Here is a 13,811-nt window from a genome sequence, read left to right as displayed (position 1 = left end):
TGGCCACAATCAGGTGAGAGCATATTCATCGGGCTCGGGGTTTAGTGCCGGGGCTTCATACGGGCGTGGTCGTGGTAGTGGTGGTAGTAGTTGGGGTATGACCTGTTATAACTGTGGCGGTGTGGGCCACAAGAGACATGAGTGCACCAGTGCGGTGAGTAGGGGTTTTCAAAGACCGTCGTAGGGGAGTTTCTCACAGGGTCCTACACAGAGTTATGCTAGTAACAGGCCGGCTGGGTCATGGAACAACAGGAGAGGTCAGAGCAACAACGGTGCGGCTAACCGCAATGGCGGTAATTCTTATCAGAGACCGACTACGAACACCAACAACAACCAGGGGTCGGCTACCAAACCGACTACCTCAGCTAGTACTGTCCAGGGAGGTGGGCAAAAGACCAGTGGCAAGCTGTTTATGATGGAGAAGAAAGCAGCTGAGGATGATGCTCACGTTATCACCGGTATATTTCTTGTTAATGGAGTTTATACCTTTGTTTTGTTTGATTCGACAGCGTCACAGTGGTTTGTATCATCGAGTCATGTTAAACGGTTGGGTTTGAGTGAATATGAGTCTGTAAGAGAGGAAGTTTTTATACCTTCGGGGGAGTCTGTATCTTGTGGGCGGTTGTATAGAGGTGTTTCCATTTTAGTTGGACAAGTTGATCTACCTCTAGACTTGTTAGAGTTTCCTTTAGACGGTTTTGAGATGATAGTTAGGATGGATTGGTTGGGAAAGTACAAGGCTAAGATAGATTGCCATCAAAAGAGGGTTTCTTTGAGAGGTCCTAAGGGGATTAGTGTGTCTTATCGTGGGTTTGTTGTCAAACCCAAAGTTAAGTTGATTGCAGCAGTGACCTTGAAGTCCTATCTGTGGAAGGGGTGCCCGCTGATCTTATGCCATGTGAGGGATCATAGAGTGGAGAGTCCGACAGTTTAGCAGATACCAGTGGTGGGAGAGTTTCCAGATGTCTTTCCAGAGGAGATTCCGGGGTTACCACCGAAGAGGGAGATAGATTTCAATGTTGAATTGAAACCGGGGACGGGGCCAATCTCTAAGGCACTGTACCGTATGGGTCATAAGGAGTTGGAGGAGTTAAGAAAGCAGTTGGATGATCTAATTGAGAAGGGATACATTAGACCTAGTGTATCACCGTGGGGAGCACCAGTTTTGTTTGTGAAAAAAAAAAGATGGGAGCTTGAGGTTGTGCATCGACTATAAGGAGCTGAATAGAGTGACAGTAAAGAACAAGTATCCTTTGCCAAGGATAGATGATTTGTTTGATCAGTTGAGCGGTGCAGCAGTCTTTTCTAAGATTGATTTGAGGTCGGGTTACCATCAGGTGAAGATTAGGGAAGAAGACATACCAAAGACAGCTTTTACATCGAGGTATGGTCATTATGAGTATGTGGTGATGCCGTTTGGGTTATCTAATGCACCTGCCGTGTTTATGGATTTGATGAATCAGGTCTTCAGTCAGTTCTTGGATCGGTTTGTGGTGGTCTTTATAGATGATATCTTAGTCTTTTCTAAGGCTAAAGAGAAGCATGAGGAGCATTTGAGGATTGTGTTGCAGACCTTGAGAGAACATCAATTGTATGCAAAGTTGTCCAAGTGTGAGTTCTGGTTAGAGGAGGTTGCTTTTCTGGGGCATGTGATTTCAAAGAAAGGGGTAGCTGTGGATCCTGCAAAGATTGAAGCAGTTACCAAGTGGGAAGCACCAAAGAATATGGCAGAGATCAGGAGTTTCTTGGGTTTAGCAGGGTATTATCGACGGTTCATTAAGGATTTCTCCAAGATAGCTAGACCTATGACAACCTTGATGAGGAAAGAGAAAAGGTTTCGTTGGGATGAAAGTTGTGAGACGGCGTTCCAGACATTAAAGGAACGTTTGGCCACAACTCCAATCTTAGCATTGCCTGAAGGGAGTGAGAACTTTGAGGTGTATACGGATGCTTCAAAGAATGGGTTGGGTTGTGTGTTGATGCAGAATGGGAAAGTGATTGCCTATGCTTCTAGGTAATTGAAGCCTTATGAGGAGAACTACCCTACACATGATCTAGAGTTGGGTGCAGTTGTGTTTGCTCTTAAGATTTGGAGACATTATCTATATGGGGAGACCTTTAAGGTATTTTCATATCACAAGAGTCTCAAGTGCATCTTCACTTAAAAGGAGTTGAATATGAGACAGAGGAGGTGGATGGAGTTGATTGGGGATTATGACATGGATATTATATACCATGAAGGGAAAGCTAATGTGGTTGTAGATGCTTTGAGCAGGAAGAGTGTGCATTCTCTTTGCACGGCTGTGTCTTTGATAAGATTGAGAGATGAGGTGGGGAAGTTCGGGATACATATGATCCAGAAAGGGGATGCTATGAGGGATTTGACAGTGGAGCCAGACCTTTATGATGACATTCGCAGTAAACATGCGTTGGATCCCAAGATTGAGGAGTGGAGAGCTGGAGTAGAGAAAGGGATAGGGTCTAGATTCTCTATTCATACAGATGGTAGTGTGAGATTTGATGGGAGGTGGTGTATCCCTAATGATGAGGAGTTAAAAAAGATAATCATGACAGAGGCTCATTGCACGCCATACTCGGTACATCCAGGCGGTGACAAGCTATACAGAGATTTGAAGAAGACTTTCTGGTGGCCTGGGATGAAGAAAGAAACAACTGAGTTCGTGGCTCGTTGTTTGACGTGTCAGAGAGTGAAAGGAGAGCAACGATGACCACAAGGTAAGATTCAACCTCTTGAGGTACCTGAGTGGAAGTGGGAGTCTATTTCTATGGATTTTATTATGGGTTATAGTGGATCGTCTGACCAAGTCAGCTCATTTTGTGCCAATGAAAGACACATGGACTAAGACACAGTTAGCTATGGCTTATCAGAAAAACGTGGTTCGACTGCATGGGGTGCCTAAGGACATAGTGTCTGATAGAGATTCGAGATTCATCTCACGGTTTTGGAAAGAGTTGTAGGAGTCTATGGGAACTACCTTAAAGTAGAGTACAACATTTCATCCTGCGACAGATAGCCAGACGGAGAGGACCATCAAGACTCTAGAGGATATGTTGCGAGCTTGTGTTATGGATTTTGGTGGTAGCTGGGAACAGAGGTTAGATTTGATTGAGTTTTCCTACAACAACAGCTATCACACCAGTAATTGCATGGCACCATTTGAGGCTTTATATGGGAGGAGGTGTAGGAGTCCGATTTGTTGGGACGATAGTGCTGAGGCAGTGGTTTTAGGACCAGAGATGGTGGAACAGATTAAGCTGATCAGATAGAGGATGAGAGCGGCCCAGGATCGACAAAAGAGTTATGCAGATCTGCATCGCCGGGATATCGAGTTTCAGGTTGGGGACAAGGTTCTTTTGAAAGTTTCTCCTATGCGTGGGGTCATGAGATTTGGTAAGAAAGGGAAGCTAAGCCAGAAGTTCATAGGACCGTATGAGATCTTGGATCGTGTGGGTGAGGTTGCTTATCGGTTGGCTTTACCGTCTGCCTTAGATAGAGTGCACAATGTGTTTCATGTATCTCAGCTGTGGAAGTATGTTAGTGATCCGTCACATGCGTTAGAGGTAGAGAACATAGAGCTGGATGAGTCCTTGTCTTATCTTGAGGTACCTAAACAGATTCTTGATCGAAAGGTTAGGAAAACTAGACATGGTGAGACAGTGTTGCTTAAGGTTCTTTGGTCTAACCATGAGGTTGAGGAGGCTACATGGGAGGCGGAAGAGGCTATGAGGGAGCGATACCCGTCTCTTTTTGATCAGGTATGTATGGTTACGGGGACGTAACCTTGTTTCTTTTAGGGGGTAGGAGATGGTCGCATAGAGTTTTTACATGTTTTATGTTGGTTGTGATATAGTTAGTAGTTATTTTGAGTCGGGTTGAGTTTTGTTTTGGGAGGTGTGATGGGTGTGTGGTATTGAGTTTTTGTTTATGTAGTTGTGTCAGGCGGATGTCGGTGTATTTGTTTTTGGTTGTGGTTTGAACTTCGGGGACGAAGTTCTTTTTAAGGAGGGAAGACTGTAATACTACGGTTTTATGAGTCTTAGGGTACTCTATCGAGTGGGGCTTACTCTGTCGAGTAAGTTTGGTTTTACGCAAAACAGTAGTCTGCCTGATGGGTACTCGATCGAGTAAGTGTGACACTCGATCGAGTAAGGGTCACTCGATTGAGTAAGTGAGTTACTCGATCGAGTAAGTCGGTTAACGGGTGATTTGCGACGGGTTTGTTAATAATGCGGATTGATATATATTGTTTCGTCAGTTTTTCCTTAAAACACTTTTCATAACCTAAATCACACAAAGAGAAGATTAAAGTTACGTTGCTTCGTCCTCATCGCATTATTAGCAAATTCCGGAGCTAGGAGTGTTGGTTTTCGTCGTTCTTTACATATTCGTGATCCTTGCGTCGAGGATAAGTCTTACATATAATTTTTATTTCGTTTGGTTGATGTTGGTTAAACCCTAATTGGGTGATTTGGGGGTTTTGATGGTTTATACGATTACGGTAGTAATAATATGTATGTATGTATAGGAGGAGGGTTCGTTGAGGAGAGATTATGATTTAGCTGCTTGATCGTCTGATTCCGTGTTTGCTTTCCAGGTAGGGTTTTCCCTACTGAGTATTAATTACATAAGTGTGGTTGGTGATTACTGTTGTTGTTGTTTATCGTATTGGCAATGGATTCTGATTTGGTGGTTGTTGATAGTGTAATATAATTGTGGTTGTATAACTTTTTGTGATACTCGGGGCGCGTCCCTGGCTGATTGGAGTCACTTGCAGGAGTGGCTTCACGCCCTTGATTCGACCTCTGTGGAACCCGCCACAGAGGGGATGTGCACATTAAGGAAACTTGGGTTTATCGCTCAGTGATGATGAACGGGGATTTGGTGGGTACGGCTGCGGTCCCCCACTGGCGGTGTGGAGTACTTGTAGCGATGGGTACTCTGGCAGGACTACACACTTTAGTGTGTAGTTAGTTGTGAGGAGATTGATTATGGAGACTGGGGAATTTGTTGTATTGTTGAGTTGTTTTTGGCATTTGTTCCGTTGTGGCATTTGTTCCGTTGTGGCATTGTTTTATGTAACTAGTACTGACCCTGTTAATTGTTTTTAAAACTGTGGTGATCCATTCGGGGATGGTGAGCAGTTATTGAGCAGGTATGATATGACGATTATGGGATAGCTGGGATGAGTCATCACGTGGCAGTTAGAAGAGTCTTCCGCTGTGTTAGACGATGTTTTGTAGTTTTGACAGTTTTATCAGTAGATCGTTTTGAGAACCTTGTATTTCAGTTTAACAGTTTTGGAGTTGACATTTAATCACTTTAAACCGTATTTACTTTTAAGTATGTTTCGTTATTGTCTTATGATTATCATTACCTCGGGTAACCGAGATGATGACGTTTCCATGCCTTAAGTGGTCCTGGTAAGGCACTTGGAGTATGGGGGTGTCACAGAAATACTTGTTGCGATAGGTATTCTGGCAGGACTACGCACTTTAGTGTTAGTCAGGTGTGTGGTGATATGATGGAGATTGGATTGTTGTATTGCTTTTGTTGTATTGTTTTATGTAAATAGTAACTGACCCTGGTTTAAATGTTTTGAAAACTGTGGTGATCCATTCGGGGATGGTGAGCAGTTATTGAGCAGGTATGAGACGATGCGCATGGGATAGCTGGGTTGAGTTGCCACGAGATGTCTAGGAGTCTTCCGATGTGTCATAAACATTCATTTACATTATTTTAGATTAGTACTTTTGGAACAGTTGTATTTACTTTACCAGTTTTGGGATTTGGACTTGTATCACTTTAAATTCATTTATTAAAGTACGTTTCTTTATTTTCTGTTTGATATACATTGCCTCGGGTAACCAAGATGATAGCATTCTTATGCCTTAAGTGGTCCTGGTAAGGCACTTGGAGTATGGGGGTGTTACAGTTGCGATGAGAGCCATTGGTGTCTGCGCTGCGGTTCAGACACCGGATGCTATGAAGTATTGGGTGGTGGATAGTAGAGTGGTCACATGTGGTTAAATCTTGTCTTGTATGTAGCATCATTTATCTTTTCACTCGCTGTGTACTATTATTGACCTTGTGATGGTTATGTTGTCTTTTTTTTTCTGTTCTTGTCTGCGGTGATTCATTTGATGTTGCCGGTAAATGGTGAGCAGGTAGTCTTATCAGGTGGTTGGTGATTGCTGTGAGCTGTAGCTAGGATTCTTGGAGGGCGCATGACATCATTGAGTCTCGCTTAGTTAAGATGATAGTAGCCTTGGACTAATTGTTATATTCCGCTGTTGGATATTTGTTTTTGGTTTGACTTGTAACAATACTTTCAAGTTTGAACTAATAACGTTGTAATGGTTCTTTTAATGTCAATTTGATATGTACTACCTCAGGCTACCTAGATGGTAGCGTCCTTATTTGCTGAGGAAGGTCTGGCTAAAGGCTCCTTGGTAAATGAGGGTGTTACAGCGGCGGCCCGGGGTCAGACACCGTGGGGTTCAGCTGTTTTTTGGTGGTTGTCACTGGTGGTCGTTAATAACAAGTCTAATTCAACATAAGCGTGAGAGATTAGTTGGATCGTGGAGGGTTGTTAGGGTCACCGCCACATGGGTAGTTGGCGGTTGGGGCGCCTGCAAAAGGTTTTTCGGTGAATGCGCCCATTTTTTAAATCCAATAATAAATAAATAAATCCATACAATGAAAATCAATTTTATATGGGGGAAAACATAAGAATTTGTTTACGTGACAAAGAAGAGCACTAGCCAAAAAGCCGGAGATTGGGAAGATATTTCACATGTAATAATTAATTAATATAAACTTAAGTTTTGGACATTATTATGTTCAAAACATAATGTTACTACTACTTAAGTCATATTTAAAGCTCAACTTTAACATGCAATTATCAAACTGAGATTTTATGTCGCACTTGGTAGTCATTACGCTAAACGTGGACCGCAAAGGAATGAGATTGATGGGTATTTTCTTAACCTATCTTAATTAAATTATACTATCATTCATGTGGCTGTTCATATAATTAATGACGATTATTAATTGATGTTCTCCACATAATTAGGCAAGGAACCAAAACGATTACTAATAATGGTAGTATTCCGTAATACTTAATTTGTTGCTTCACTTCATTCATTTCTTACCTCAAAATATCGAGCATCCTGCGTGCAACACCCATAATTATAGAAAAACCCTCAAAACCATTTTAAATTATATGGAGTACTTCATTTAGTAAATAAGTGAATATATAATTGATTGGTAGAGTAATTTTGATCACAAATACTATCCTACAACCAGTTGTATAGTAGTATTGTACAACCGCCTCAAAGTTGTTGAGCTCTGACACAAAGTTGTTGAGCTATTTTACAAGTTATTGAGCTATTTTACAAAGTTATTGAGCTTAATAATTATTCTGTTAAGCTCAATAACTTTGTATCATAACTCGATAATTTTGTTAGTATAGCTCGATAACTTTATAACAAAGCTCAACTACATTGAATAAGTTGTATATACAACTAGTTGTATAATACATTAACTGTAATTTGATTGTATCTAGACACTGGCGGAATATTTCCTTTAGGAGGACGAAATATTTCAGCGAAGACGAATAAGTAATGTCATAAAATAAACTTGAAAAGCGTTCGAAAAACTTTGGATATTTCACTTTTCTGCAGGGGTGAGCGCATCAATCAATATTTGAAAACCCCTATATCTACTAAATGAATAGATGGATCAAAAAATTTTCCCGCCAAAAAGTATCTTTTTAAATAAGGAAGATAATTAAAATTAAGTCCATTTAATAAATAAGGAAACTAATAATTATATTTTATTTTATTAAATTATATTTTTATTAATATTAATCTCTTCATTAAATTATATTATTTTCACTAAACTCTAAACTATATTCACTTAATTAAAATATAAATAAAATTAATATAAAACTATAAATTGCTATCTATTTTATTGATGCTATTATTTGATAATGACTTGACCCATATTACGTATAAAACAAACTGTAAATCGCTATTATTACTTTCGTGACAAAAAAAATTAAGAGAATTTAAAAATTAAAATCATTAGCTTTGTGGTATAAAAAATATTTTGTTTAAAATACATTACAGCACATCACTCAATACGTACTCTTGATTAATTGTCAGTTACAACTTTTTTTTTCCGAGGATGTAGCAAATTACCCCCATAACTTATGTGCTATGTGCAATTCAACCCCCTAAGTTTCACTCGTAGCAAATTACCCCCATAAGTTTTCAAAAATGTGCAATTAAGCCCAAATCAATTTTTCTACCATTTTTTTAACTAAAATCCATTATTTTCTATGTGAATGGCGGTTGATGTGAATGATGACAACGCAAAGGAGGGGAGTAGTGGTGGCATGAGGGCGAATGAGAAGTAGTGGTGGTGAGGTGTTCGTTGGAGGGAGGGTGACAAGGTGTTTAGATGAAGGAGCATTAGGAGCTAACGAAGTATTGATAAGTCAAGACATTTTCAAGTTGGTCGAAGGATTTAAGAGTGGTTCAAGTCAGGTGAATATGGTCACTTGGAAAGAAATCAGTCAGAACGAGAGTGTTGGAAATAGGGGCTTTATTAGGCAAAGTCATTTTTCCATATTGTCCCACATTGGTGAGGAAAAGAAAGATGTATGTGTTTATATATCTCATCTTGCCTTACACTATCACTAGTGGGTCAAGGGAGGCTTTTGTGGAAGCCTTGCGAGGTGCTTAATTCAGCTCGCACACGCGCGCGCGCGCCGTGCCCGAGCCCGGCCCGGCCCGGATCCGGATTCGTGATTTGGGATTTGGCAATCGCCTGCGGCGGGCTATGCCTATCTTTTTGGGCCGAGTGTGTGTTTTTGCTGCTTCTGTTTTGGTGTCAAAACAGAATAAGAGAAATGATCCACATTGATCGTTAGTGGGTGAGCAAAAGGCTCCTGTTCTTCGTGCCTTGATCGCTGCAGATTTAGGGGCACGTTTTTAGCTTCCGAATCGCTCCGTTCGCTATAAATAAGACCCCGCACTCGGCTTCGTAAACACATTCCAAAACACTCTTCTTCCTCTCTTCTCTTCTGTTCTCTAAATAATTTCTGGGTATTGCTCAATCTCGTTCCAAGTCTCTCTGTCACGAGTGGGCGTGATGTGAGGAGGCAGTAGTGTGATCCTTGGGGAACTACCGGCACTAGCCGATCGCCACCACGGTCGCACGGGCAAATAGTTTTCAAGGCGGTGGCATCCTACCACGGCACTACTTCTTACGGTTCTATCTTTCTGATCTTTTTCGCTTATTTTCGATTCGAGTTCTTTCTCATTACCGCAATTAAAACAACAATTTGAAAACTATTTTTTGTTGTTTCGTAACCATGTCTCGTTAGTTCGAAAATTGCTCCTGAATTGGCGAAATTGGAGTCATTAGATGGTCATAATTATAAGTTACCGGTCCCTAAATTATTGATGTATTTTGAGCGAGTTAGATATTGATTACGTCTTATTTAATGACCCGCCTAAACCTATCTCCCCTCGATCCGAGAAGACCCTCCTCCCTCTAAAGATGTTAAGTCCAATGAAGAGGATATTGCAAAATTTGTGAAAGATAACAAAACCGCTAGGTGGCATATTTCGAATAATATGACAAACACCCTTTTCGACTTATTTTCTTTGTGAATAAGTCTCGCTAAATTTATTTGGGAGTCTTTAGAAACTAAGTATGGGGCTGATGATGCGGGGAAAAAGAAGTATGTTGTGGGAAAATGGTTGGGATTTCGGATGGTCGACGGAAAACCCATTATGGATCAAGTCCATGTCTATGAAAACTTATGTGTTGATGTTGTGAATGAGGGCATGAAACTTGACGATATCTTTGTAGCTAATGTTTTGCTAGAGAAATTCCCTCCCTCCCGGTCCGATTACCGAAACCAACTTAAGCATAAAAAGAAAGACCGTCCCTTAAAGAACTTATAGGACATATGAGGACCGAGGAGGCTAATCGCCTTAAAGACCTTCCCGCTAGTCAATCCGTGACTCATTCTCGCGTTGTTCTTTCTTTGTTAAAGCTAATTTGGTTGAGTCCGGTGGTCCGTCTAATCCGAGAAATATAAGGGTAAGGGTAAGGCCAAGGTTGGTCGGGTAAGAACCAGGGTCCTGCTAAGAAGAATGGTCCAGGGAAGCATACCAAACCGGTTCCTAAGATTGTAAAGTCGCTAAGGGCCCTATTGTCTGCTATGTCTGCGGAAAACCCGGGCACAAAGCCTACCAATGCTCGAGAAGAAATTGAGGCCAATGTTTTGGATCGATGATGTTATTGCAACTGTGTGGTTGTGGAAGCTAATCGGTGGGTAATGTTCTTTGAATGGGTCTTGATACCGGAGCTTCGAGACACCTCTGGCCGATAGGGGTTTATTTTTGAGTTCGAGGAAGTTGCTGATGGGGAATGCGTCTACATGGGTAATTCTTCATCCGCAAAGATCACAGCAAAGGCAAGATCTTTCTCAAACTCACCTCGGGAAAACACTTGCTCTCAGTAATATTTTATTTGTACCCTCATTGCGTCGAAACCTTGTGTCCGGTGCCTTGTTAAACAAAGCTGGTTTGAAACTTGTTTTTGAGGCCGACAAGGTGGTAATGTCGCGTAATGGGGAATTTGTGGGCAAGGGTTATCATGTGTGGGGGGGTCTTTTTGTATTGAACTCGATTCTCGCTTATTAATAATATTGCATCTTCTTCTCGCTTTATATCGCCGAGTCTATTGATATTTGGCATGGTAGGTTAAGTCATGTGAATGTGGATTATATTAAAAAACTTAGAACTATGAGTTTAATTCCGAGTTTGACGAGTCAAGAATTCTCTAAATGTGCTAGTTGTGTTGAGGCTAAGTTTACAAAGAAGCCTAGTAAACCGTGACTCGCTAGGAACACGAGTCTTCTTGAGTTAATCCACACCGACCTAGTTGACTTCAAAAATGTTGCAAGTAGAGGTGGCAAGAATTATTATGTTACGTTTATAGATGACTGTTCTAGATACACCCGTGTCTATTTGCTTAAGACTAAAGATGAAGTAGAACAATCTTTTATAAACTTTAAGAATGAAGTTGAGAACCAACTTGACAGAAAAATTAAAAGGGTAAGGTCTGATAGAGGTGGTGAGTATAAATCCAGTTATCTAGCCGACTTTTTGTGTCGCAAACGGTTTAATACATGAGACTAGTCCACCTTACTTACCCCAATCCAATGGTGTAGTTGAACGTAAAAATAGAACCTTAAAAGAAATGATGAATGCTATGCTTTTAAGTTCTGGCCTATCTGACGATATGTGGGGGAAGCAATTCTTTCAGCTTGTCACATTCTTAACCGTGTACCTCATAAGAAAATTGACAAGACACCCTACGAGATTTGGAAGGGCTATCCTCCTAACCCGAGCTTCCTTAGGGTATGGGGGTGTTTAGCTAAAGTGGGTTTACCTGATTTTAGGAGACCTACCGTTGGATCTAAGACCTATGATTGTGTGTTTATAGGTTATGCTCAAAATAGCTCTGCTTATAGATTTATGTCTTTGAGTGACCGTTCTATATCCGAGGCTAGAGATGCCGAATTTTTTGAGCATGTTTTTCCTTTTCGTAAAACCGTTGTACCATCTCCTAGTTTATCCGTTGCATCTCCCGATTTGTCTTCACATGCTAGAGCTAGCTCTTCTATTCTGTTTCTGTTGAACCTAGAAGAAGTAAAAGACCTAGATGCCCAAAGAACTTTGGTGATGATTATGATACAACTATGTTGTCGAACTTGATACACTGTTTGTGCTAGTGATGAGTTTGTTTGACCTTTTTAATAGAAGATGACCCAAAAACCTATAGTGAGGCAATGAAATCCATTGATGCTAATTTTTGGAAAGATGCTATTAAAAGTGAACTTGACTCTATTGTGTCAAATCAGACTTGGGAGTTGACTGATTTACCTAAAGGTAGTAAACCCATTACAAGTAAATGGATCTTTAAAAAGAAAATGAGACCTGACGGTACAATAGAGAGGTTCAAAGCTAGACTTGTAGTTAGAGGCTTTACACAAAAGAAGGGTATTGATTATTTTGATACTTACTCTCCTGTGACCAAAATTTCGACTATTAGGACTCTTGTCGCCTTAGCTGCTATTCATAACCTTGTTATACATCAGATGGATGTTAAAACTGCCTTTTTGAATGGTGAACTAAGGGAAGAGATCTACATGTCTCAACCTGAAGGTTTTGTGATTGAGGGTCAAGAGAGTAAAGTGTGTAAACTGAACAAGTCACTTTATGGACTGAAACAAGCACCTAAACAGTGGTATGAGAAATTTAACAACACTTTAATAAGTAATGGCTATATGGTTAACAATTCTGATTCATGTGTTTATTCAAAAAAGATGGAATCTGATTGTGTAATTATATGCCTATATGTTGATGACATGTTAATACTTGGCAATAATTTGGAGGTCATAATTAGAACCAAAGATTTTTTGTCATCACAATTTGAGATGAAGAACTTAGGAGAAGCTGATGTTATCCTAGGAGTTAAGGTCATCCGAAACCCCAATGGAATCTGTCTAAGTCAATCTCATTATGTTGAAAAAGTGTTGAAAAAGTTTAACTGCTTTGATGATGTGCCTGCTAGAACACCCTATGATCCTAGTGTACACTTGTGTAAAAACTTGGGCAAGAGTATGCTAAAATCCTAGGTAGTGTGATGTTTTTAATGAACTGTACTCGACCAGATATTGCTTATGCAGTTAGTAGACTGAGTCGTTATACACATAACCCTAGTAATGAACACTGGAATGCTCTTCGTCGTTTACTAAAATACCTAAAAGGAACAGTTGACTTATGTTTGCATTATAGTAAATTTCCTGCTGTGTTAGAGGGATATTGTGATGCGAACTGGGTTGCAGGTAACGATGAGATCTGTTCTACTAGTGGTTATGTCTTTACCATGGGTGGAGGTGCTATATCGTGGAAGTCCTCTAAACAGACTTGTATCGCACGCTCTACCATGGAATCTGAGTTCATAGCTCTTGAGTTGGCAGGACAAGAGGCTGAATGGTTGAGAAACCTTTTAGCTGATATACCAGTATGGGGCGGACGGTTGACACCGGTCTCCCTACACTGTGACTCGCAGGCTGCTATTGGTGTTGCAAAGAATAGTGTCTACAATTCGAAGAAGAGACACATTCGAATAAGGCACGCTGCAGTTAGACAACTCCAAGACAACGGAGTGATTGCTTTGGACTATGTGAAGTCCGAAAACAATCTTGCTGATCCCTTTACTAAAGGGCTGGCTAGGAGACTAGTCGTTGATACGTCGAGGGGAATGGGGCTTAAGTCCTTAGGTCAAGAGTGAGACTTGACTAGGTCTAAAGCTTCTATTCCTATGGCGTTGTATGATTCATAGCCTTTATGGTGGTGCTTTGAGACGCACTTGATGGATCATACACCAGGTTGGACTTAGGTCCTTAATGACTTATGTGAGAAGTGCTATTGAGAAGCACTTGAGTCACCTACGTAGGTGTAACGATCATTAGACTATGAGAAGTCTTCTGATCACATCTATTAGTACCGAGGTAAACGCATAACTCTAAAAGAGCGCGTTGCACTTTCGCGGAACGATCTTAATCTGAAGGTATGATATGTGTTGTGGGGGGTATCGACCGAAGCTCAGCTAGGAATTCAAATCGCAAGATATTCTCTCGCTGTAAGTAAGTTGTTTCCTCATTACACTAAAGTGTCAATTCAAATCGAAAGATATTGAT

This window comes from Silene latifolia, chromosome 10 (genome assembly GCF_048544455.1).
Source record: "Silene latifolia isolate original U9 population chromosome 10, ASM4854445v1, whole genome shotgun sequence".
Taxonomy (NCBI): domain Eukaryota; kingdom Viridiplantae; phylum Streptophyta; class Magnoliopsida; order Caryophyllales; family Caryophyllaceae; genus Silene; species Silene latifolia.
The sequence above is the reverse complement of the archived record's forward strand: the minus strand, read 5'-3'. Positions refer to the sequence as shown.